Source organism: Nyctereutes procyonoides, unplaced genomic scaffold (assembly GCF_905146905.1).
Source record: "Nyctereutes procyonoides isolate TBG_1078 unplaced genomic scaffold, NYPRO_anot_genome, whole genome shotgun sequence".
Lineage (NCBI taxonomy): Eukaryota > Metazoa > Chordata > Mammalia > Carnivora > Canidae > Nyctereutes > Nyctereutes procyonoides.
The window spans coordinates 61,765,918-61,792,963 of record NW_026575046.1 but is presented as its reverse complement, the minus strand read 5'-3'; the positions used below and the strand labels follow the sequence as shown (position 1 = coordinate 61,792,963).

Genomic DNA, 27,046 nt, shown 5'->3' with positions numbered 1-27,046 from the left:
GAGTCAAGGGACCTTAGGGTTGGAAAAAAATGTTTTGTCCCACATCTCACCCAGGATATGCAGATAGTTGAGTAGTGTTGCCTGGAGGGCTTCCAGGGACGCAGAGCATCTGCTGTGTGTTACTACAATAGAGCTCGGAGTCTACCAGTGCCCGCTGGGCTTTTATTCTTACATAAGCTACTGCCCAGAAAAACTCTCCCATCCCTTACTTGGGAAACTGGGTTTTCAGACCTAAATGGTGGCATTTGCTGCCTCTTGTTTTATTTGTCCTTGGTTAGAACTTAGATTTCTAGGTTTTATTCAACAAGCTGGATGCAAGGATGGGATACAGTGGCAAGGCTGGAGGAAACTCTGTTCTCGCTGGCATTGATTGAAAGAACAGTTTTTTTGGTATATGTAGTTGATCTGTAAATTGATTAGAATCTCTTTTTTTCTTTCTTTCTTCTTTTTTAAAATTTTAATTTATTTCTATTTTTGGCAGAGCAGTATCATGAGAATTTTTGTGAGATGTTTTGTTGGAATCAATGTATTATGTCTATGTTCTCATAGATCTACCTGTTTAATAGCTGTTTTGAAAAGAAAGAAAAAGAAAGAAAGAAAGAAAGAAAGAAAAGAAAGAAAGAAAGAAAGAAAAAGAAAGAAAGAAGAAGAAAGAGAGAGAAAGAAAGATCGGTCTGGGGAAGAGGCTGATTTGGCCTGGGTCATCCTAGGTGAAAAGTCAGTGGCTCTTAGGAGTTGTTACTGTCTTTTCGAAGTGCTCACATATCCTACATTTAATATGATCTTTTATATTTTTGGTGGGAATCTAACTCTCCCCTTCCTCCTGAAAAAAAGAGATTTGTCTGAATCTGCTTCCCTCCACACCCCCACCCCTTGAGTTTTGGAACGTTATAAAGATTTCCACGATCAGATCTATAAGAATTTTTTTGTTGTTATAAAATAAAATACTTTTTTGTCTGGGTCTAGCGATGTAGCTTTTTATGCTTCTCATAAGCTCTTCAAGGGCTTCCTTCTTTTCTTTATCTCTGTTTTCTTTTTTATATCTTCACTCATATTTCCAACTTGAAGATATAATTTCATGATGGAGAAAATAACAACAAAACAAGACCTTATTAAATGTGCCTTCTCTCTGGCATTTGAGGTTCCTTTTTTTTTCTTTCTTTCTTTCTTTTTTTTTTTTTTTTTTTTTTTTTTTTTTTAGTCTGCTTTCCCAAGAGTAGACTTGTTTTCTTCCTTTGAGCATTGCTTTTTTAAGTGACTTCTTAAAATCTGAGTTCATCAGAATGTCTCCCATGTAGTCATACTGTTTTGATTTCTTTGGCTGTGTCCTCATTCTTCCTGCTTGTCCAACCTTCTTTGTTGTCAATTTTCATTAATTATATACCCAGAAATTTATTTTTAGTGACATTCTTCCTTCTCTAGTTTCATGCCCTATTAGAGTCAATATGGAAATACTATTTTTATTTTCTCTGATAAATAAAAGGTGCTCATTAAATCAAGGGTATTTTTATGTTTATGTCCTCAAATTTCTTTGTCATTAACTTCAATTAGGCATGGTCACTTTCTCTGAGGGATCTCATATCTTCCATACTACCAGTCTTTGTATTTTGTATGTTTGATCCTTACAGCATTTGTTATGCTCTATAAGCTATCTTTTGTAATGTTATTACATTTTTAGTATGCTCACTAAATGAATTCCTGTTTCATTTTCCTGGTTTCCAAAGAAGACTTCCCTGTCTTTCCTGACCTGCTCTTCTCTTTCCTTTCCATTAGAAATACTTTTCTTTTGAACAAGGTGTACTCTAGTATTGTCACATTCTGGGCATGCATGGTCACCTGCCATCATGAATTTATTTCAAGTTCATTTTATTTTAGGAAGTTACAACCTTTTTCAGTAGGAACAGTGTACTTCTATCATGTCAACACCTCTCTTTGGAAACTTTCTGGGACCTCTTGCATCTGGGATATGGCCATAAACCCTTAGATAGGCTTCCTAGGTCCTCTTAACTTTACCTTCCATGGACCTTTTCAGCCTTACCATCTAGGAGCTTCTCCCTCAGACCTTTTCTAGCCATTTTAGTTAGAGGGCAAACACCAAAAAGGTCATTAAAATACCATGTCTTTCAATTGCTTTTTGTTTTTTCTCTATGAATAATAAAATAATTTGATTGTGCAAAATGAACTTTTGAAATCTTATGACATACAGTCCAGGGCCAACCCAAAGTAAAAGTGACTCCTAATTAATACTACCAAAGGTGGCAACTTCAGCTGTTCTTTAAATCAACAGGGATTTACAAGAGAGAGCTTGGCTCTTGCAGTACTGTTTTGTATCTGTTGGCAATAATACCTAGAATTTCAGAAGCATCCCTTCAGAGAGAAGACTTCAGGCCCCTGAGGATACTAAGAGCCTATAGTCACCCATCTCAGCATTGAGTACCTAAAATATGCTGATGTTTCTACACGTTGCTACGCATCACTCTCATTATTCTATCTGCAACCATTGCCAGGAGAGATAAAAAGCAAGCAAGATTTCACATTAGACTGAGTTAGGAAAGTACATCTCTTCTCAACCAAGAAGATGGAGTATGAACCAGATCACATGGCCCAGTGGATGGGACTGGTGGGGAAATGGATAGGGCATACAGTAGCTTGAAGGCAGCATCAGGCAAAATAGATTTAAATCATTTTGAAAGAAATAAATCCTAACAATGGATACATTGTGCCAAAAGAAATGAAGCTCAGAAAAGAATTGATTAGGAAGTATACCAAACAGAATAAAATGTAGCAGAAAGGCGCCTATTGGAGGGAATAAAATATGTTTCAGTTTGAAGGGTATTGGATTTACTAAGATACAACTGACCAGCTATAAAGCAAATGAATAAAATATGTAGTCAAGTCAGATGTACAGTCAATGAGAATAGGTTAATATAGATCAATGGCATCAATGTGATCAGTTACATCGTTACAGTTGTATTTTGTATTACTCATTGCGTTATTTCTTTAGATCTTCCAAGACATGCTGGAGTTTTACATGATTCCCGATAGAGGAAATTCACCCTAAAGTGGGTATTTGATTAATTGGAAATTAATTAGATATGGGGTATTGTTTGTTGGTTTATCTTGGTCCAGGAACCTTAAAGATTTTCTGGAATTAGGAAGGGATTTTACTATAAACTGAAACACAGTATCACGGTGCAAGCTTTTTAATTACTTTTTCTTCCAATGAAATGTTAGTTCTATCTCATCACAGTGCCGAAAGGCTCAGAGCCATCAATTATCTTAATTTCTCTTCATAGAAAATTTGGAAATTTTAGGTCAATATTGAAATCATTAGGTCTGTCCCTGGCAATTTCCTCCTGCATGCAAGCATACTCATTCAATACTTCTGGTTTATTTCAGTCAGGGTCCTTTGTAGAATTTCTATTTTTATGTATAGTTCTCAACATTAATAACATTTATTAACAGTGCTCTTTGCAGTGCAGTATGAAGGGTAGGGCAGTGAGTGTTGTTTTTAGAGTTTTTAAAACAAAAACAAAACCAACTAAAACTTAGTCTGTACTTTGTTATCACCATATGCTGGCAATTTGAGCAAATTAAAGTGATAAAATACTCCTTTCTGGAAAAAAAATTAAAAAATACTTTTTCAGTGCAACTTCTAAATAATTCCTGTGAGTTCTGTTATATTTTAATAATCGATACATACACTTTAAGTTAATACCCTTAAAATTATCTTTTACTACATATTGTATTCTAGTTGGAGAACTCCTAGCTACACAGGTAGCCCCAGTATCTGTGAACTCAGCTACACATATTTGAGAGCAAATTCGTAGTGGTTTGGTATCATTGGAGATTATTTTGGGTGGTCATTATCTTCAAAACCCTAGTAGTACATTTTCCTGCATTTAAACAATGGTTTTGAAATCGACAGCCATAGTTCAATGATTGAAAGTTAAAGAAACAGGTCTTGAAGTATTTCAATTTTGTAATTCTCTGAAACCATTTGGAGCATCTGTATGTATTTAACATTGAAAACACTAAAACATAGGGCAAACCATGAGGTGTACTATTTTACTTTGTTCATTCATGAAATTTTTAATAGTATTTGAATTATATTTTTAAAATTATATTTTTTTCTTTTGAATTATATTTTTAAAATTATAATTTTTTCTTTTGAATTATTATTTATTTTAAGACCAAAAAACAAAGTAAGAAGATTATTATGGATTATTATGGGATTATAACTGAATTTTTTTTTTTTTATTAAGAGAATGGATGTTAACCATGATCTGCTCTGGATGTCAAATATGCTAGGTGTGGCACTAAGAACTTGTATTTTTTTGGTTATAAATGATAAAAACTCAGTTCCAATAGCAGAAGGAAAAAAATATGTAATTTAATGTTCTATCAATTCACTTTTGCTTTGTAATAAACCAACATAAAACTGAATGGCTTAAAATGAAAGTAATTTATAGATCACAGTCCTTGGGTTGGCTAGAGGTTCTTTCTGGGCTGCCTTTGCCAGGGTGGATAGCCTCACTGTCTAGAGCATCAGCTTGATGGTTGGAATAGCTCTCCATGTGGTTTTCTTCTAGGAAGCTAGCTAGCCTGGGCTTCTTTGTTAGTGGCTGAAAGGTTCCCCTAATAGGAGAGTACAACTGCACTGCTCAAGTATCTTCAAGCATTTACTTAGATTACATTTGTTTTTAACTCATTTTCTAAACAAGTTGCATGGCCAAACTTATATTCTAGGGTGAAGAAATAGATTCTACCTCTTGGAGGAGTGGTAGGGTTATTTTGTAGACTATATATAGGGATAAAAGGAATTATTGTAGTCATTTGTATGAATTGTCTACCACGTACCTGCAGGATTATAGTAGGTTCAGGTTCAGATAGCTTTATCAGTAATTTCTCTCTATATATCTCATTTCTGCTTCCCTATGTAGTTCAGCAAGGTCTTCTGGTTTGTTTCTAACAAGTTTTGGTAAGATAGCCAATATCAGCTAAAGGATTAATCTGGCAAATTAGCTACCTCCTTCAAAAGAAAGCTCTTTCCTAGTGGTTCAAACAAAATTGCAAGATTGACTTTCACTGGCTGAATTTGAGTTGTATTCCAATCCATGAACCAATTACCAGGATCTGGCCCATATCTTACCAGGAGATGGGGTCAGTTCCATCTGAACCACATGAATTGTAAGATAAGAAGTATTGGTTCTCCAAAGAAAACCATTACCGGTTGTCACCAGGAGAAGAATGAATGAATGCTGTGCAGTCAAAACCGGGAGCCTTTGAGTACAGTGATGTGCTTAAGTCACAGCTTCAAGGAGAAAATTAGATTTTGGCTTGCCTCCTTAGGTTTATTGTGGTTGTTTGAACTTGCTTCTCATAAGCCTTGAAAAAACAACACAGATACTTTCTATAATAGGCCTATAAGGTGAGCTGTAAATATTTGTGTTGCATATTTTTTCAGTCGTATGCTACAAATATTTTATTTATTTATTTATTTATTTATTTATTTATTTATTTATTTTTTATTATTTTTAAAAGATTTTATTTATTCATGAGAGAGAGAGAGACAGAGAGAGACAGGCAGATGGAGAAGCAGGCTCCATGCAGGTTGCCTGATGTGGAACTCAATCCCAGGTCTCCAGGATCAGGCCCTGGGCTGAAGGCGGCACTAAACTGCTGAGCCACCCAGGCTGCCCTACGAATATTTTTATAACAAATTTACAAAGGCAGATAGCATCTTTGTATGATGAACCCATCATGTAAATATACTGATGTGCCACCTGAGCACGATTACTGAACTATGACCAAAGAGAGCAAAAACAAACAAAACAAAACAAAAAATCCCCAGAAATTTAGGATAGCATTTGAGCAGTGTACATAGATTTACAGAGTTGTTGGGGATGACAAATTTTGGAGAACACAAATTTTGGCTGTAGAATTAGAAAGTGAACTCCAGATGCCTACTTCTTAGAGTCAGGAATTGCTTAGGTTCTCAGTGATGGAAATCCCCATCACCAGGATTCACTTAAGCCAGCCTCATGCTCCCAAAGAGCTCCACTCCTGCTAGCAGCTTCTCATTGATGTGCTTTATCATTTGTGGGTGATTCTCAGTGAAGGAGGCTGAGTAGGGTGATGGAAAGCACACTTACCAGTATTCAGAGTTAGGTTCTGGCTCTGCCACAGAGTGGAGTTGATAAATCCTTTCCCTTTACTGGGCCTCAGTTTCATTATCTATCAAGTGCATGATTCGGGCAACTGATCTCAACAAACCCTTCTGGCACATATGTGATTTTGGCCCCTACACCTTCCCTGAATGGTCCTTGGTCATTCCTCTGCTCTGTGTGACTTATTTAGCCCTTGGCCAGGGACTGTGCACTGACCTCTTCTTTGTGGATTGTTTCCCAGGCTTCCAAATCCAAGACTTTTGGTCCTTTAATTCCGCTGGTCCTCAGTTCTCCCTCCAAGGAGAATCCCCTTGACAAGTTGATGTTTCCAACAAGTTTACTGGAAGAAATAGTGTCAGCCAGTGAGATTTGAGACCCTTCCTTGGCAAAGCTGGCCCTGCCGTGTGCCTTACTTCACCTGGGACACTCTTGCTGCCATTTGTCCTTCCCTAAATCCTTGAAACCCATTCCATCATCTCTACAGAATATACAAATGTGACCTAATGAAATTCCTCATAAAAAAGTAGCATCATTTTTGTGGAATTTTATGAAATATGTTACTGTTAACATTTTGGGAAGTCTTCTTTGTGGCCATTTCTCAACTCCTTTTCAGAACTGGAAAAAAAAAAAAACACCAAAAACCTCACATGTCATTCCTTTGAAGGGTGCCTTTTAAACTTCGAATGACTGATCTTGACTAAGGAGTATACCTCTGAGGTCATCTTTCCCTCTCTATGAAGTTGATTTCAAGGCAAGCTCATTTCTAATGAATGATTCAATTTGTTTTATTATAATCTGGGACTCAAAAAGGAACTTCCAAAAGAAGTAGTTTTTCATGGCCCTTGATTTATCTTAGTCTTTCTCCTTTTTATGCTTTTGCAAAGAATCGTTTAAAAGTATTGTGGAATTCAAAGAAAAAAAAACAGAATGAAAACACTCCAGTTTGAGAAACAGTGTTGATCTGTTGCTTAAATTCAAGGCTGCTTCTGCTGAGGCATTGTTTCCCCAGGTTCATGTAATGGTCACTTTATCTTTTTGCCTTTAGGCATCAATAATGCATTCTTTCATAACACATTGCTCAAGTTTCCGTGTAACTTGTCTCACATATGGGCAGGGTTTTCACCTCTAGTAGACTGTAATCCCAGGCAGCAACTGTGCCTTGCAGATTCCTGATACCCCACACCCAGCATGGCACCTGCTAGGTGGTACACACTTTGCTGTGGGCTACATGGCGATTGTGTGCTTAAGTAGAAGAATAACACATAGGGCATAAATGTCCAAAGAGGGAGGTAGGTGGATTTCGGTAACATGTGACCCTGAGATAGTTAACATTGTAAACTCAGAGGCCCTTCTTTGTTATAGTGGCAAAACCACTATGGACTCTGTTGCCTCCCACAGGTTTAAAAAGAATGAAAAGCTCTCTGGGGCCATCTCAGATTCATCTCTCATCATAATGATGGATATGCTGTCATCATAACTCACTGGCAGGTCATCTTGCAAGGGCTGAACTTCTTACCACCATTTGGACGGGGCCAGTTTACTCTAAAGGAAATCTGAGAATTTGATTCATTCATCCTTTGTTACCCTTTTAGCAGTGATGTGGATGTACATTTACCTTGAATGCTGGAGGGAAGCCTGTTGAAATGTGTTTTTCATTTACAGGTGGGATGGTCATTTTAGTTGGAGGAATGTAGCTATAAAGATTTGAATCAACTTGGTTGCTTCTCCTGATGTCATCCTGGGTGGCAGTTCAGCACTTCAGATGCTTCAATTGCAGAAGCTGTGCCCCATCAGAGCGAGGTGTAGATTCTTGTTCCTTATATCTGGTCTGTTTTTGTTCTTTGGGAGAGGAGTCCTATGAGTAATGAAGAGAAAGGGATACAGTGAAAAAACATAAAACTTATTTTCAAGACATGTTTCAGATATGGAAAGGAAAATTAATGGGACACTGTAATAATATGGGAAATGGTGAGAGATAAGAATCATGCCCCACACCTAACCCTTTGGACTCATCCTTCCCAATTTCTGTGTGCAGTTCGGTAAATTAAATAAGCTTTCCTTGGCCCTGAACAGTCTGTGACAGCATAACCTTTCATTGTGGTATCACAGATAGACATTCAACTTCCAAGACAGGAAACTGACACCTTTCAAAAGTGAAGGAACCTGTGGCAATTTTAAACATTCCAACCATATTAATTCCAGTGACAGTTATCCTTTAAGTCACTTGAAATGGATTCCCCCTTTGCAAACTTTCAAAATTTATATTTGATCCTCATGACCTCTGGGACCCGCAGAGAGGCGAGTGTGTGTGTGAGTGTGTGTGTTTATGTGTAGTAGGAAGCAGAAGTGGGGAAATTGCTGATCCAGTCCTATTTATGTCTTTCCTCACCCTTAGCTCTTCCCTGTACTTTATTCATGTTTCTGTGGAGAAATCTCCCAGTTCCAAAAGAAAGGTTGAGTAGTGCGGAGTTCTTTATTTGAGGGCAATACTTTTATAATTGTTCTTCCATCTATCAGCCTTCAAAGAAGAGGACTTCCAAAATCAATCTTGGGCTCTGATTTCGTAAAGCATCATTAACCCCTGATTAACAAAATTGCTTCCCCTCACTGTGCCAGCGTCTGCTTCCTCTATCCTGGGAGCACTCCCAGGGTGCAAGCTCTTCTCCAACTGTAGGTCCATTCCCAGAAAGTACTTCTCACTTTCTACATGGGCAGGAGCTTTGAATGTCTATAGTGAACACATGGAAGGGCTCCTGTGGAGCCTCGTGTTTGTACTTAAAAGCAGATTATGGGGGGAAGGTCAGAGGACACCCATCAGACTCTTTTGGGCTCAAGGTGACTGGACATTGATCACTGTGAGTAAAGGGTCACATCTTTAGCTTTACATGTGTGTTGGTTTGATGTTATTATTAGTTCATTCACACGTTAGAGGTGACTTCATCAGTTCATCCAGAACCTGACTTACAAACAGGAAGACTAATGTGTTATTTGCTTTTGGGTGAGGGATGGATGGTGGTCAGGGAGCTACCAGATTGTTCACATCTGTTTTCTAAGGTCCCCTTTTTCTGGTATCAGTGTAATTCGTAAAGTACATTAATCATCCGCAAGATTTCTAAGTGAGCAAGGATGGAGGCAGAGTTGTTAAGGTTATAGGTCAGACTGCCTAGGTTTTGAATCCTGGAACTAACCTTGAATCCCTGTGTGATTTCAGGTCACTGGCTACCTTCTTTAAGCTTTGATTAACTGATCTGGAAAATGTGATACTAAGAGTACTTACTTCATGGAGTTGTTGGAAAGATTCAATAAGGATAATCAAAAAGTATCAAAATGCTTGGCACATAGTAGGTGTTCAACAAATGTTAATACTAGTATTAGAAGTAGTAATTGTCTTTTTTTTTAGTAATTGTCTTTTAAAACAAAGGTAATTAGTTGGGTTTTTCTTTAAAAGATCGTATTTATTTGAGAGTATAGGAGCATGAGTTGGCAGGGGTGGGGGGTGGAGCAGAGAGAGAGGGAGAAGCAGATTCCCCACTGAGCAAGGATCCCAATATGGGGCTCAATTCCAGGACCCCAGAATCATGGCCTGAGCTGAAGGTAGTTGCTTAACTGACTGAGCCTCCCAGACACTCCAGTAATTGGATGTTTTTTTCAGGGTATTTCATCCTATAATGATAGAATCTAGAGACTTATATTTGCTTCTTCATGGGATACTTCTTTCAGGGACAGGATTACCTGGTCCTTGCTAGAGGCACACTAACAATTTTTTATTCACCAGCAATTCTTTCTCTAGATTTTATGTTATTTTGTCTGTGTTTGTAAGTATGTATATACCATTTCCTGGACATTTGCTATCTGCCAGTAATATTGTGCTCTTTATCATGTTACATAACTTAGTTCTCATACTACCTGCTTGAGGAAATATACATTATTTCCATTTTCCTTATTAAGAAACCAGGGTACAGGAAAATTAAAATTAGTAGAGGGTAAAGCTGCTTAGGTCTGTTTATTAAATTCCATATTTACGAACTAGTCTACACTATGCCCTCACTTATAACTAGGTATGTTGGACCTTGAAATAGTAACATCTATTTGGTACAATGTGATTATTCACTTCCTATTTGGTACAATGTGACATTTTTTGTAAGTTTTGGGAAATACCCTAGTATCTTTTTATAAAGTGAGTGGATGACCATCGGATACTTGATTTTTCAAACCCAATGCATTAGAATTTCAAAACCAGAGCTATTATAAGAGATTAACTTATTTTGATTCCAGAGTGCATTCCATCTCTGGGCAATGATCCAAATGAATATAGTCTGGAAGTTCCCAGGTAGCGCCTCACTGATACAGGAGGGACACATCATCAAAGTTTTGGTAAGTTCAAATTTTAACTAACCTCTCTCAGATGAATCCAAGATGGTCATACCTCCTTCTTTAAGGATGAATCAGGGACTTGATGAAACACGTGATTTGATATAGAAAGACATACCATAATGAGTAGCATCTTCATAGCTCACTATTTACAATCTCCTCTCTCTAGGTTAAGAATGCTCTTAATTTCATTAGCGTGATAGTCTACTTTTTCCAACATCTTCATTGAGATACGATACACATGACAATTTCACCCATTTAAAGTATACAAGTCAGTTGTTTCTGTTTTATCTGCTTATTAATTTTTGAAATTATAAAACATAGTAACATGAAATTTGCCATTTTAAGCCATTTTTAAGTGTACAATTTAGTGACATCAGGCACATTCACAGCATTGATGAACAACTATCAACACTATTTTGAAAACTTTTTCATCACCCCAACAGAAGCTCTCTATTAAGCAGTAACTCCCCATTCTCCCTGCCCTGAGCACCTGGTAACCTCTATTTTGCTTTATATCTCTATGAATTTTCCTATTGAAGATACTTCATTGAGTGGAATCATACAGTATTTGTCTTTTCACATCCAGATAGTTTTATTAGCATCGTGTTTTTAAGGCTCATCTATGTCATACCATGTGTTAGACTTTCATTCCTCTGAATGGCTGAATAATATTCCACCATGTACGTAATATTCTTGAGCATATGTGTTCCATCTGTGGCTGTTGCTCTTGTGAGTGAAATAATCCATTTGGTGTCAAATGTTTCATATGACACAATCAACTTGGAAAACCTGTTGAGGATATTTCTAGAATGGTACCGCCCAATCTATGGTCACCAGAACTGTTGTTTATTTCATGTTTTTCTTTCGGTCAGTTCCCTTTTTTTCATGTTACTTTGGGTACTTATCATATCTTGTCCTAAGTAATGTCCATGAAGTCCATTGACATAAATACTGTTTATTACTATTGAAATGACTTACACGTATTTGACTATATGGCTCCTAAAGTATCTTCTTTACCTCAGCCTAGAATATGAAGTACAACACTTCCCTAACCGCCAAACCTGGGTGGGCTTTTATGTGAGCACTAGTATAAATGTGGAACACCTCCCTCCCCATGAAATATGAAATGTGATAGCCCAGGGTCTGGACCAGAAGTTAATTAGAAGTTTCAGGTTCTGGGCCAAAATTGCCTTTAATCACCTCTGTGATCTTGAGATAGTCCCCATGTCTTAGTTTGCTCTCTGCCTTAAGAAGGTTGGGATAGATCATCGTCTCCTTCCCTCCTGCTCCCTCATTTTTGAGTTCTCTGCTTCTTTCTTCTCTTTTGTTCAGGAATGTGACAGGGTTAGCACATGCTGTTATACTTCTATTCCATGGGGTTGTACCAAAAGGATTTTCATTTCTTGGGCTTTGCAGTATTTCCACTCACTCCCCTTTGCTTCCCCTCACCCTCATTATGTCAGATCAAACTCAATCTGATGTAACTCTTAATGATTTCATTTTAAAGGAGGACATTAGGAGGGCCTGCATCAAGGACATTACTTACCTTCATTTAGAACTGTGGGCATCTGCACGATGTCCATTTCTAGCAGTGATAAAATGGCAGTAAATCAGAAAAAAATGCCATGTTCCCTAGAGCTCTGGGAATGAGCCTTGGAGCATTCTGCTTACAGGGATGTCAGCCTGTTGGTGAATAAATCAGCTCTGTCCTTAGACCCCATTGCATCAGGGAGATCTCTGACATTGTGGGATGGGCTTGTTTAGTCAGTCAGCCTCTCTCCCCGCCACCATGGGAGGTGGGGAGTATATTCAGCCTGTTTTCTCTTAGTATGTTTAGTGAGCTCATTGCCCTCATAGGTTTTATTGCCAGCTACAGCTTAGCCCTTGTCAGAGAGATTTTTATATGAACCCTGTGTGACTTCTGACTTCAGAAGGGCCCTGGATTTACATTTTTGCATTCCAAAGTCAGGAATATAAATGACTAATGGAACACTAGGCCACCGAATATTTATATATCTATTTTGAAATTTACATTTCTCCCCTTCTTATGATGGGGTTTGCTGCTCCTGGGGTCATAGTTGATGGGCCAGTAGCATCAGTGGTGACATAAAGCAATCATCAGAGAGAGTGCTTCCTAGCCTGGGTGGCACACTGTGATGTGCTGCAGGTTATTATGCTGGCAATTCAGCAGTAACTGAATCCCCCTCCCTCCCCTTGGCCCTCTCCCCACTTCCCTTTTATGATGTCCAATAAATTTTACATGCTCCAATTTGCCTCATCCACCAACCTAATACCGTTTGAATTAAGAGTCTCTTCCATAGCTTTCAACAATGCAAACTTTGCTTTCTCCGACCAAATTATTCATAAGGGCCACTCATGAGTATGCCAGAAAGGGGGCAAAGCTATGCAGATATGGACAGTGCAAATTTACTGGTCTATCCAGAAGATGAGGTTGCTCAGCTGTTGAACTTGTCAACTACATAATATACTGAGATGGAAGAGAACATGTGTAGATATCTTGGACGAATAGACTGTTAGATTAGGACTTTTTAAAAAAGTGATGCATATCCCTTATGCTTCCCTGGTTCCTGATACTTTTCATGGTGTATGGCAAGGATTAATTAGAGCAGGAACAGCAACAGCAGCAACATTTCTTAAGCTTTTACTACAAGTTGAATTATTCTAAGCCCTTTACATACATTAAAAAAAATTCTAGCCACGTGATATTGGTCCTTTTGGTAAACCCACTTATAGAGGTAGAAACTGAGTTGCAGACAGGTTAATAAATTGCTCATGGTTGCACAGCCAGTAAGCAACAGAGCTCAGGCTAGATGTCATTATCTGATGTGGGCTCTGAACACTATCCAATACTGCCATGTGGAATGGGCCAGAAGGAGTAGCCTTGAGGTGGATGTTGACTTCCCATGCTCTCAGTCTGCTACCCATTATTATTTTTTTCTGCCCATATTTACAGAGCATCTACTATATGTAGGCCCTGTCCCAGACACTGGGGATATAATAGTGAAGAGGGAAAACACTCTCTGCTTTTATAAAGTTAATATATTAATAGGTACAGTCAGGCATCAAACATGCAAACAAATAAACCATATACTTTGTAACAGAAAATGCATTCCTGTGGTGCAATGGAAAGCATCCCGATAGGAAGAGGGGCTCTGTTAGCTAGGATGGTCAGAAGAGGCCTCGCTGAGGAAGCTTGAGGGAGGGCCATCATCCCATCCTGAGGAATGGACATTTAAGCTGAGGCCTACACAATGAAAATAAATTTGGGGGTAGCATAGATTCCAGGTAGAGGAAAGGCAGGTGCAGAGACACAAGGCAGGAATGAGTGTCTTGTATGAGAAAGCCAAGAAGGAAGCCCAGGGTGGCAGAAGCATTATTCTGCACGGAGAGAGGGTATATTAGGAAGTCAGGAGATTGTCAGGGCTCAGATCGTACAGACCAGGGCAAGGAGTGTGGACACTGTGGTGTTTTCAGTATCTCTGAATCAATATTTTACTGCCTACAGCTTTTTTTTTTTTTTTTTTTTTTTAATGGCCTGTCCTCTTTTCCTTTTGCTGTGACTCGAGCCTTACCTCATAATGGGCATTTGAATCCTCTCTGTGATGCAACTCAATGCTTCTCCCTGGGCACCTTGCTTTGTTCCAGTTCAGAGCAGCATTAAAAAAGAACAGAGGAAGTCTCCAGCCGAGAATGGCTCAGGAAGGACTGCAGGTTGCAATCTAAAAGCTCTAATGAAATCAATGCCATTGCACATCCTGGCCACAAAACTGAGGGGACAGTTGTATGCTCTTTACGGATGCCATGATATACACTTAAGAGTTGTGTGAGCTCACAGAAGCAATTAACTTGCCCTGTTAATCAGTGGTAAGGCCTCCATCAATAATAATAATTATTTTTATTGATTTGATAAGTGCAGTAGAAATAATCACAAAGAAAGAGTAACTGTCTCCCCCCCCCCCTGCTGTGTCCTTTGTCCAAATGCTAAACACTGGGCTATCCAGGCCAAGTCAAGAGTGACTTCTTGAATGATCTCTCTGGAGATCTACATGTAACCAAGAGTTCCTGCCTTATAAAAATTCCCATGTTTAAATAGAAGTTTTGAACTTTCTAGTTCTTTGCTTGATGGCAAAGGAATGCTCCCAATGTCAGTGATTAAATAACTAGTTTCTCCTTTAGCCTTATTGATCTTCTGTATCCTTTTCCTATTGGTCAGCCTGTGATCTCACTTTGGCCAGAATTATAAGTTCAGTCGACACAAAATAGGACCTGACCATTGCTTAGTGTTGGATGCATACACAATTACATGGATACTGGACAATCTAAAGGAAGACCTAAGTGAAGTCAGCAGAACTTTGGGAAGTAATTTTGCCCCAGGACTATAATTATTTTTGCCTGATTAATTCCATAAGTGCATGTCCAAAGGAGAACCACAGCTTGAAGTGTACAAAATAGGGGCTTAATCTTGGGGAGCAGAAGAGTGAACTTTGATTCAGAGTGAAAGAAGGGACCCCTAACTTACATGTGGCCTCCCTTTGGAGTCATCCAGTAAGAAAAACTAAAATGCTTAGAGGCTCCATCCATCCCTCTTCTCCATCTCAGCCTGAGGGACCCGTGAAGGAACAGGGAGGGACCGTTGGTCTTCTTTTATACCCCTCTGAGAAGATAGCATATCATTACTACCTAACTTCACTTGAGATAATAGTCTTAGGAATCCTGTATAATAATCACAGGGCCTCCCTGCCTCTAGGATTTTTGTTCAAGAAGGTTTGGCCAGGGGAAAAGGATCACAATATGTCCACTAGCTTTTAATCCTCAGCAATGGAAGATGAGCGCCTTCATGCCAGGATGGGACTTGTATGAGATATAGCTCTCACCAGTATCATTCAGGGTTACTTTGTTTACAAATTTCTATGGCTTTTCATGGAACCTGGAAACTAAGGTCCATGAGGAGAAGCAGTGTTCCAGGTTGTGTCAGATGTATGCTTGTGGGTGTGCTATGAAAAAGGGGTTCTGTCCCCAAAAGATTTGGGAAATGGTTTACATTCTATTTCCACCTTGGACATGAATAATATGTATTAGCGTATGAAAGACTTTGAGATTCTAGACTAATTTTTCAGCATTTGTCAAACATAGTCAAGGAACCCTTTGTCAGGGCAGTCCTATTCTCCAGAATACCTGTCAGAAAATGCTAGTTTAGAGGACTACTTATTTTTTTTTCCTGTGGGGTTGGATATTTCTTTTAGGGCATAGTTCTTAGTGGGGGATTCCATGCAGTGCTATATAAAATATTTGTGTGGGAGAGACCTGTGCTGTCAAGTTCAAATATCTCAACATGTATCTTTTATATTCCCAGAAGTTCTTAATTTAGCTTCATAGAAGGACTTAGTATTTTGGGCTAGAGTGTACCATTAGATCTAAAACCTCTGCCTCCTAGGATGCCTTTTGCAAAATTTTATGTAAATATTTGGAATATTTATGCCTTGACAACCATTGCATTTAAAATTTTAAAACTCATACTTAACTGACATTCATTGTTATTAATACCATATTATTTGTATTAAGAAATTATTGTAATCATCAACCACAAACTATTTCATTCAGGATTTATTTAATGTATGTTACCTTTATTATTTATAAGTAGGATGATACAAATATGATTGTTATTTGTATATTACTTTGATAAACTTTGCCATATCTCCACATAACTTGTACTTGGGTGCATGTTACAGACCTCCATGGTAGCATTCTTCTAAGAAATACAAATTTGGACATAAAGTCATGGTGCGTAAATTTTGCTCCAGTCTGTTCCAAAATGGGAGGTGGGGGTTGATGGTGGCTTCCAACCTTCTCTCCAGAAGCATGTCCCATGCCCTATGTCCTCCAGTATTTTTCCCATAAATATCCCTGGATGAAGTGAATGAAAAAGACATTAATGGGGACATTTCAGGATGAAATGAGATGATCCATGTTAGGCCCTTAGCAGAGTAGAGTACATCCAACAAATACTTCTATTGTTGTAATTTTTATTATCTTCAGATATTTTTATATTTTATGGATTTCTATGAACTTTTTTTCAGATAAAGGAAGATATACATTGCTGAACATTTGAAGACATTTATCACTGTCATTTGATATTCCAAATCTACTGTCTTAATGGTTTTTGAGTCATTCATAGTATATCATAAACTATTTCAAAATCACAAGTTTTAGGTGTTAGAATAAGTCACTATATGAGTCTTTTATGAAAATCTTAAAGCACACCAGGAAGAGAAATATATTTGCACATATTTCCTCTTTTTAGTTAATCCTATCTAAACTTATTGCATATAAATTGGAAGAATTAAAGAAATGAGTTGAGAAACGGCATTTCTAACATCAAATTAGGTCGTCTGGCTATAATGGGTCTGGCACACAATCTGTATATATTCATTTGAAAGCCAGTTGGGATATTATAGAAGTGACCAGGTCTATAGGAGTACAACCACTTCTTGGGAATAGGTAATGCAGAACCACAAATGAGAGGTGGATATTGCATGCATGCCTGTGTGTCTTTGCAAAAACAGCTAGAAAACTTTGTATATTCCAAGTTTTCTTTCTAGACGGTTATCTTGTTTAGCTAGAATGTAGCACCATGGTACTTGTTTAGTTAGAACAGATTTTATCCTTGTGAGAGCAGCTTTGCTATGTACAGAAAGAAAGGAAACAGTGGAACACTCCTGCCTTCATAAAATAGGATTCACAAGTATGCTACTGGGAGGAAAAGAGAGTATGCATGTTTTGAAATTGGAGCAGTCATTATTTCTTTAAACATATGTGTCGATTTTAGACAAGATCACTATCTACCATGAAGTATGAAGATTACAGATTCTCCTATCACTCCCCACACCTTCTGATTTTTGTTAGTTATCTTTATATTGTCAATGACAATTGTATTAACCTTTGTCACAGTGCTTTCCATATTTGTTTAGTATTGATTCTATATTTAAGTGAACTCAGGACTCATTATCAGATTTTTTTTATTCCTAAATTTTTATTTAAACTCTGGTTGGATTTTCTTCTCAGTTTATGTTCTTTTTCATAAAGGGCATACAACTTCTGGATTCTTTAAGTTCTGTGTTTCTGTTATGTTTGAATGACATACGAGTTGGGTATAATATTTTTAGGATGTACATTGTTTTTTAAAAAATAAGTTCATACATATTTCTTCATTTTTTTTTCCTGGCATTAAATGTGATTCTGGGTGAGTATGCAGCTGGCCTGACTTTTCTTCCTTGTAGGTGATTCTTCTACCTGGATGTCTATACAGGCTTGTTCCCTTGAATTTCAGTAGCTCCTTTAAGATTTTTTTTTAAGATTTTATTTATTTATCCATGAGACACACACACACACACACACACAGAGAGAGAGAGAGAGAGAGAGGGAGAGAGGGAGAGAGAGAGAGAGAGAGGCAGAGACACAGGCAGAGGGAGAAGCAGGCTCCATGCAGGAAGCCTGATGTGGGACTTGATCCTGGGTCTCTAGGATCATGCCCTGGGCTGAAAGCAGCACTAAACCGCTAGGCCACCTGGGCTGCCCTCCTTTAAGATTCCTAATGAAGCTACTGTGGACCATTTTATGTCTTATTTTCATGACACCTGGTAAGCTCTCTTGATCTACAGATTTTTTTTTCATTTTAGAGACTTTTTGTAGAATATATTTGAATATGTTTTTTGTTCCTTTTTTTGTAAGAATACAAATAGTATCTTTATTTTCTAGAAGTATTAGCTAAGACCTTTAATTTGTCTTTTTTCATGTGCATTTACTGTGATCATCTCAATCTTTTGTTTTTCTATCAATAATTTGATTTTTAGTGTAGCCCTTCTATTTGTTCATCTTTCCAAATTGCTTTTTAGTTGTTAATGATACGGTTTTATTTCCTTAGGTTTTCTTTTTCAATTCATTCAAAAAATTATTTTTGAGTTTATCTTTCTGGGGGTTGGCCAAGATTCTTGAATATGTTAAACTTTATTTTCACTAAATTTGGTAAGTTTTTGCACATTTTTTTCAAGTATGTTTCCTGCACAATCTCTTTTTTTCCTTATATATGTTATTCTAATGGTACATATGTTAGACCTTTTGATATTGTCCCATAGGTTCTTGAGATTCTGTGCTGTTTTGTTTTGTTTCCATTTTTTTCTGTTTTTCAGCTTGGATCATTTATTTTAATTTATCTTCAAGTTTTCTGCATTTTTCTCCATTATCTCCATTCTGCTGTTGATACCAGCCAGTGAGTGTTTTATTTCACAAAGTGCACTTCCCAGTTCTAAAATTTCCGAATTTTCTACCTTTTCTGTTTTTCTCTTGAGAATGACTTTTCCATTAATTCCAGTCATATTTAACTTTACTTCATGAGGCATCTTTTTAAAAGCTGCTTTGAAGTAGTTATTTGGTAATTATAGCAACTAGGTCATCTTGAGTTGATATCTACTGATTGTCTTTTCCCTTCATTGTTGGACACATTTTCCTATTTCTTTGTATACTTACTAACTTTTGGATTGTATCTTAGACATTTTGAACATTATATTTCTTTGACATTGGGCTATGTTATAATCCTAAGAACAATGTCGATTTTTCTTTGTTTTAGAAGGGCATCAGCCTCACTACTTTCAGAGCACAGATTCTGCTCTGTCTTGTGTGGGTTCTAATCTCAGATCACTTGCCGAGGATTTTGCCATCCTCTGTGATCCATTTTGTGGACGGACCACTGAGGAGCTAGTATGGAACATGGGTGGTGTTTACATACAATATTTGTTAAGTTCTCAGAGCCTTACTAAAATGCTTTGGATATGTCCTTCACATGCAGAACTCAGAGGTGAGCCAGAAACTTGGGTTTGTATACAGAATTGGAAGATATCCTTCTCCACTCTCTGCACCATGGAATTCCCTTTACTCCTTCCAATTCTTAAGGACCCCCTTTCTCACATTTTTAGCTCAGAGATTGAAGGTAGAACTAGGAAGCAGAGATTTAGTTTCCCACATTGCTGCTCTTTCACATGGCTCTGTGATTGGGGCCTGCAGTTGGGAACAGTCACAAGAAAAAAAGAGAAATAAAACTAGGAACTCACTTGTTGGCTAGTAGCTTCTCCATAATGCACCTGCTTTTGTTTACTTCTCAGGATCATCAAGTATTTTGTGCAGAGTTTTTACTTGTAATCAGTGAGAGAAGTAGGGTATAGTGGGCAAAATGGTCATTCAGTTGAATTGCATTCAGTTGAGCCCCTCTTTTATTAAAGTCTTGTTCTCATTAAATTGTTTTATAGCTTAGAAGTATTATGATATTTTTCCTGGTCCTTGAGATGTTGGGTTCTTTGTCTTTTGCATGATATGTTTCTGTCTTCCCTTTCCTGGTTTTGTTGTTATTACTTTCCAGCAGACCTGCATGTTTGCCATGCTATTTCTTTTCCTTCTGATAATGTTTCAGTGACCCTGAGAATATGCAGTGGATGGCTTCCTCCTCCTCCTCCTCCTTCTTTTTTTTTTTTCTTCTTCTTCTTTTAGAGACAGCGAGAAAGTGTGTGTACACATGACTTTGGGGGAAGGTGGGAGACAGGGAGAGGGAGAGAATCTTAAGCAGGTTCCACACTCAGCCCAGAGTCCAACTTGGGACTCAATCTCATCAACCTGAGATCATGATCTAGCTGTAATCAAGAGTTGGATGCTTAACTGACTGAGCCACCCAGGCAGTCCTGCAATGGACGGCTTCTTAATTATCTTTCCATTTTACCAAAACCAATTTTTTTGTTGTTGTTAAAGTTTTTTTTGTTTTTTGTTTTTTGTTTTTTTTGTTTTTTTTTTTTTTTTTTTACCCTCAGAGATCAGTCTGAGATGGATTCCATGTTTTATTGCTTGAGGAATGGCTCCGGAGGAGACTAGGTCTGCTGAGGGGTAGTGTGACCTATGTCAGAACTCAGCCTCAATTCTCTTACCTGACATGCTGTGAAATGTCCTCCATTAAGGTTTACTTTTGGAGTTCGGATCACTTCTCCAATTCAGCGTGCTAACTTGTAATCCTCACACACCCCTGAGAGTCTTCTCACTTGTTAGACTTATGCATTTCACTTGTTTTTCTTAGTAGTTATTTATTTATTTATTTATTTATTTATTTATTTATTTACTTATTTATCTTAGTAGTTATTTAATTCATTACTTAGAAAGAGGAGATAAGAATGCTTGTATGAAGTTTGCTTCTCTTTAGACTTGAAAGCATTCATGAGAATGAATAGGATTTTGTGGATTTCCCTGTATAAATAGTGGTGACCAAGAGCGTTGTGTGGAAGTGAGTTGTATGTGCCTCTGCTGAAGCATCTCTGTCTCTTTCATGAAATTCCAGTTTCTGAATCTTACTGTGTTGACTTATATCCATGGCCTCAGTTTCCCTTTATGTGTTTTGATGTTTTTTACTGGTTTTTAAAAATTTTACTGTGTATATGGGGAGGAGATTCTATAGCACAAATTCATTTAAGAAATTCAAGAATTTTTTTAAAGTATGAATACTAATATGCATAGACTTGTATGTATGCTAACCATCTATGTAACCTCACTGTTTTCCTCCCGACTTTCCAAATTCTAAAGATTCTTGAAGGCCCAGCTCAAATCCTCCATCCTCTGTGATGGATTTTCTTCAGGGTTCCACCTAGAAATCATTTTGGCTCGTCTGGAATTCAGCAACAATTACTGTGCCTCACATTGGTACCATGTGTAGTAGTAAATGTGATCTTTCCAATGTATGTGCGTTCTTCCCTCATCTAGCCCGAGGGCTCTTTGAATGTGGAGACCTGTGTATTAATTTGTTTCCTCAGGATAGTATCTGAGATGCATAATTAATAAATCATCATCTCCTGTGTTTATCTGTTCTCATGTGGGTTATTCAACTTGAAATAGGTATCTTTTCTTAAACTGTGGAAATGTGCTCCTGAAAGTGAAGTTTTCCTCTATAGGTTTGGTTCATTACTAAATCTTCCACAGGAAATTCTTTAAAAACATGATGAGATAATGACTGTGAAAGTGCTTTATAAACTACGAAGTGTTCTACACATAGAAGACCGTGATATAATCATCATCACCTGTACCACTAATGGTCAGCAGGTCGGATTGGGAATGAGCTTTCTTCACTAGTGCTTTGTTCCACTGTCTTATCCTGACCTTGACTCTGGCAGCAGTGATCCTCAACAAAATAATGATAGTCAGCGGTGACTCACCATAGACTATTACCTGCCTTTGTTAATAGCATTCAGACATCATATAGGTAATTCTCTTCTCTGATTTTCTATCCATTGTTTCTGTGATAAAACACTATCTTTTACAGAAATCCTGGCTCTAATTTCACAAAAACTTATTACGGAGACTCCTCTGGCCTGCCCGCCCCCCACTCCTAAAAATCAGTGCTATGTGTTCTAAGTTTGAACTCACAAACTAATTGAATTTCCCTAGAATATTCTTTTGTTTTTCCTGAAATATTTAAGGAGTGATTTGGTGCTATGGTTATATATGCTCTCAAAAACTATTATGACCAAGTGGAGAAAAGTAGGTATGATGGAACTGGATAGGTTGGAACAAGTTTGGATTTTTTATTTGGATGTGATTTGTATGCATTTATCCTGTTTCCTTGTTTTAGCTGTAAGGTCCTTGAGGATAGGAATAACGATTAAAACTGTTCTAGAAAAATGGAGGACAAAGGAGGGTGTGAGCAATATCAATAGTATTATAAATGGGAGTTTAGTGGTAAGGATTTGATGACCATAAATTGCAAGAGCATGAACCAAGAGTTTGACCAATTATACCTGGATGACCTTGGATAAGTTACTTAACCTTTGTAGGTCACGTCTGTAATTTGGAGAGAATAAGAGTATTTGCCTCCCAGGGTATTGATAATGAATGTAAAGTGTTTACAGCCAGGTCTACAACAGAATATGGGCAAAGAATGCTATCTATCACCATCACTTGTTTTCTTCTCATCATTGTTTATTGTTAATAATGAAACTTCAATGAAGCATCTGCAAGATAAATGTAGGACACTTGAAAAGATGCAAAGCTTATATAACTTCAAGTAAGAATATGAGATTTACTATGCCAGAAGTTAATACAGGCTAAGGATTAAAAAAAATAAGTACTTCTTATGGACATTGTTTTAAAAGTGCTACATGTGCATGTGTTATCTAATTTAATGCTCATAACAACACTATGAGATTGGTACTACTTTAGATCTACTTATAAACAAGGGAATTGAGGCACTGGGAAGTTAAGTAACAAGCCCAAGACCACATAACTAGTAGATGATTGATCCAAGATTTGAAATTGGCCAATTTGTGCATTTAACTCTTATTTAAGGGTGTGTATGTGGTGTAGAGATACTTTCGTCTGTGGGAGATCCAGAGTCGATTATTGGCAATATCGAATGTTTAGGCAATGTCCCCCAGTTAAGATAATTCTCAAGGGCGGTATTTTGAAACATGTTCTCTTGTCAGAGAATCTAGAGATAAAGGGAGCCAAGGTGTGAGCCAGGCAAGGGATGCTATAATTTGCTTCAAGGCACATGGAATTAACTAGAAAAAAAAACAGTGATTCTGGTGTACAATGGATTATGGTCTGGGTTGTACTAGAAAGAATGATGGGCAGATATTTAGGACAGCTGGGTATCATTCCTTTTTTGGCTACCTTCTAGTTTGGGGACCTTGGGCAAGCCATTTCCCCTTGGTAGTGGAGGGTTTGATTTCCACAGTAATGGAATGCACAATCATGTCGGGTTACCTCTGTGTAAACTTCCAATTCTGAAACTTTCAAAACTTTTTGCAGTGTTCCCTCTAACATTGGAAATTATCCATTCCATGCATTTAACATCTATTTTTGGTCTTATTTTGTACAGTGACCATTCATTCATTTAGCCCTATTTATTTAGGGTGTACTAGATGCTCATTGTGTGACTTGTTTTCCTTGATTAAAATTGATCTGGGACAGAAGTATTCTACATCCTGGAATTCTCAGAATTAAAATAAAGCAGCTAAAAAAATAAAATAAAGCAGCTAACATAATAGGTCACAATTAGTGTTTTTCATATTGATGATAATGGTGCAGTAGTGTGTTGAATACCACCTAGAATTGAAGGTAGCAAGTAGGAAAAAAAAAATCCATGAAATCATCCATAATAACCTTTTTTTAAAAAAGAAAATCTACTTTTTCCCCCTTCTCCTTAAAATATTGGGGAAACCTGAATATGAGGGAGATATCCCTGCCTTCAGGAAGCTTATTGACAAAGGCACAAGTAACCATCAAAGACTTGAGGCCCAGTGCTAGGAAGCCTTAACGGCTACTATGTCCAACTCACCACATACACATGGGATCCCCATTACAACATCTCCACCAAGTGGTTGTCTAATGTCTTCTTGAACACTTCAGGGCCTGGGAACTCACTACAGCTCATCCTATCCAGGGTAGAATGATTTGCTCTCAAGTTTTGTGTAGGAGCAAATGTATTGTTGGAGAGCAAAGGTCTCTAGGCTGTAGAAGAGCCATGTCGATCATTTTAGATGTTAATTTGGTACATGGAAATATTTGGCAAATATCTTAAATAGTCTTTGCAAGAGTGAAGTTATAGAAGTACAAAAGTGAAGGGAATGTTGTAGTAACACCAAATGGTCTAGCTTGACTGTTAAGCAACAATAGGTTGGGAATAGGGAGCAGTGGAATTCTTAGATAGACTGGGGCCGTAATTGGAGGGACCTTGAATGGTGCTTTGCACTGGGATAGATAATGGGATAGACTATGTCTATAGTCCTATATCCAATGGGTGGCTGGTTGACTAAATCAGTGTTAGCAGTCATATAGCATGTGTTCCTCAAATCCATATCCTTTATACCCACCTGGAGAATGACCCACACTCATGGATTTTCTTTAGCTCAGAGTTTGGGTTAGAGTAGGAATTATGAAAGGCCCTCTGCTGGCCTCATTTCCATGTAGATCTGTTTTATATGCATAAAACCCTAAGAGGAAGCTGTGTCAATCTGCTCCACCTGACAGAGCTTTAAATCCTGCTGCTACTTTTACTATGGGACATGTGCTCAGTGGCTTACATCCTCAAAGAGAGAAAGCATCCTGATTTTTTGGGTGGAAGTTGGGGGACAGTGATAAACAGGTCTTTGCTTGTTATTGTCTTTTCATATGATAAAGAACCCATCACCAGCCTAGGAATTTAATGCAATGGTTTTTCCAAGAGCCATCCACCCATTGCAGACCTATCTGAAAATGTAAATACACTTCCTGGGGACAGATTTGCATTTTTTGGTGAAAGAAATTCATATATATGGCAAAGATGCCTCTATAATTATAGAAAGTTTATTTCTGTCCCCAGATGTCAGCAATCAAATTCCACATAAATATATTTTGTGTAAATCTGTCGGCAGCTGGTCTCCATTCAGGTTTCTGGAGATATTAGCCTGTCTTTGAGTTTATGACAAAGTTAAAAATTATTCATTAAACTGACCTGCAGTATATTCAGTAACTGGAAAATTGCCTTGCAGTTCTATTTGGTTTGTAGATGTGATCACAAGTAAATTTTTAACTTAATTAATTGGCCGTTTCTGTTGACAAGAAATTTATGTGGTAATAATTTGCTCGAAATAGATGCCGACTGTAGGAAATGAGATATCCATCATAGGCTTGTGTTCCACCAGCTGCACAGTGGCTATTATGAAAGTATTTCAGCCTGCGCCGACCCCAGTGTTTGTGCAGTCAAGATTATATATACCCACGATCCATAGCCTGCCAGAGAGGCGCTGGTGGAGGTCTATGATAACAAAGACTTTGTGATTTATGGCTTGCTGTGAAAGCAGAGCTTGATGAGATTAAACAATTTCATAGCACAAGTGTTTCTCAAGACCTGATTTGTAGTTGCAAGCTGATGGTAAATCACATTTATATATCTGCAAGCGTGCTCAGCAGAGGACTGCAATTACAGTTTAAGACAGCTACTTTTTATTTAATTTTTATCCTGGTTTTGTCTCTTTTATATCCCCTTCGTCTGCAAACCATTCACCTTCACAAGTCCTTTCCTGGTTAGAAGGCCAAAGATTGGAGTCCATGATGCTCTCCTTGTCTCTGTGCCAGCTTGGGAGAGAGGCCGGGAGGATTGCGGAACAGCACAGACTGGTTCAAACTGGCTTTGACTGGTGCATGCTCTTTGTTCAATTCTTTGTCCAAAGAGAAGTCTCCCTCCTGTTTTCTGTTGGTGTGCAGCTGATACTTGAACTTCTTCACATATAGATGGAACAAGAGGGGCCTTCCTTGTGCTGAGATATGGGGCAACTCTGACTCTATAATGCTAAAAGGGGGGTGAGCATTAAACTGGTTTAGGAAGCTTGGCTTCAGGGTTACAGAATACCGCAGGGGCCTACAGCTGGCTACCCTTTAATGTGAAATATGGAATTGTGTTTCCCCTGCAGATCAGAGAAGAATAAACTCTGTCATTAATTTATTTAACCATTTTATTGATTATCTACTGTGGACGCATCTCAGAGCTAAGCATGAGGATCGCAGTCCCTGCTTTTACATTTCTGCCCTCAAACGGTTTGTGATCTACATATGATGCTTACCGATAAAATAACAAACCAGAAATGGCAAGGCATAATGTGATAGTCTTAAATGGGTGGTAGATACACTGCTGGAGGTCAGAGGGAAGTGGGGGGAGAGTACTCCCAGCTGGGAAGCAGATAAGGTATATAAAACAAAAGCTGGCAAGACAAGTAGGGAAAGAGCTTTCAGTATCTGCACTGATATAGTCCTCCAAAATATCCAGCCACAGGTTCAAGTCCAGGCCGGGTGGCCTGTGATTTAATAAGTAATAACAACACAGTAATAACTCTCATGGAATGCTCTGTGCATGCCACAGCAAGTGCTTCATAGGTAACATCTTCTCATCATCATCACAAACCTGCGAAGTGAGTACTATTGGGCTCTCTCTTTTGGGAATAGGGAAAGTGAGGGTGAGGTTCATTTGACCATATGTATCCAGGTGTTGAGCTGAACTGTTCTGAAAACTTAGTGTTTTTCACCCTGGACCCCATGTTCGTAACCACTGGTTTTCACTGCTTTATGGTAGGGAAATATGAATAATATTATTATTTCTTAAATTTATTTATTTATTTGAGAGAGTGAGCATGAGCAGGGGGAGGCCCAGAGCGGGAGGGAGAAGCAAGTTTCCTGCTGAGCAGGGAGCCCGACACGGGGCTCCATCTCAGGACTCCAGGATCATGACCTGAGCCGAAGGCAGACACTTAACTGACTGAGCCACTCAGGTGTTCCAGGAATATGAATATTATTAAGGAGAAAATACCACTGTTTTGCTTGCCGGTCATATTCCCAAGAGCTCAGGTTATTTCTATTTCCTTCCAGGTGCCTACAGTTTAAGGTATTATAGTTGATCTCCGTGGTTGGCTGCAAAATGATCATCC

At 38.1% G+C, this 27,046-nt stretch overlaps 1 protein-coding gene across 1 annotated transcript in view; it reads left to right on the top strand.

Annotated features, from left to right (window-relative positions):
• The window catches only part of LRMDA (leucine rich melanocyte differentiation associated), a 1,013,426-nt gene that overhangs the window by 752,984 nt on the left and 233,396 nt on the right, over positions 1-27,046 (top strand). The gene's annotated exons all lie outside the window — the stretch shown is intronic.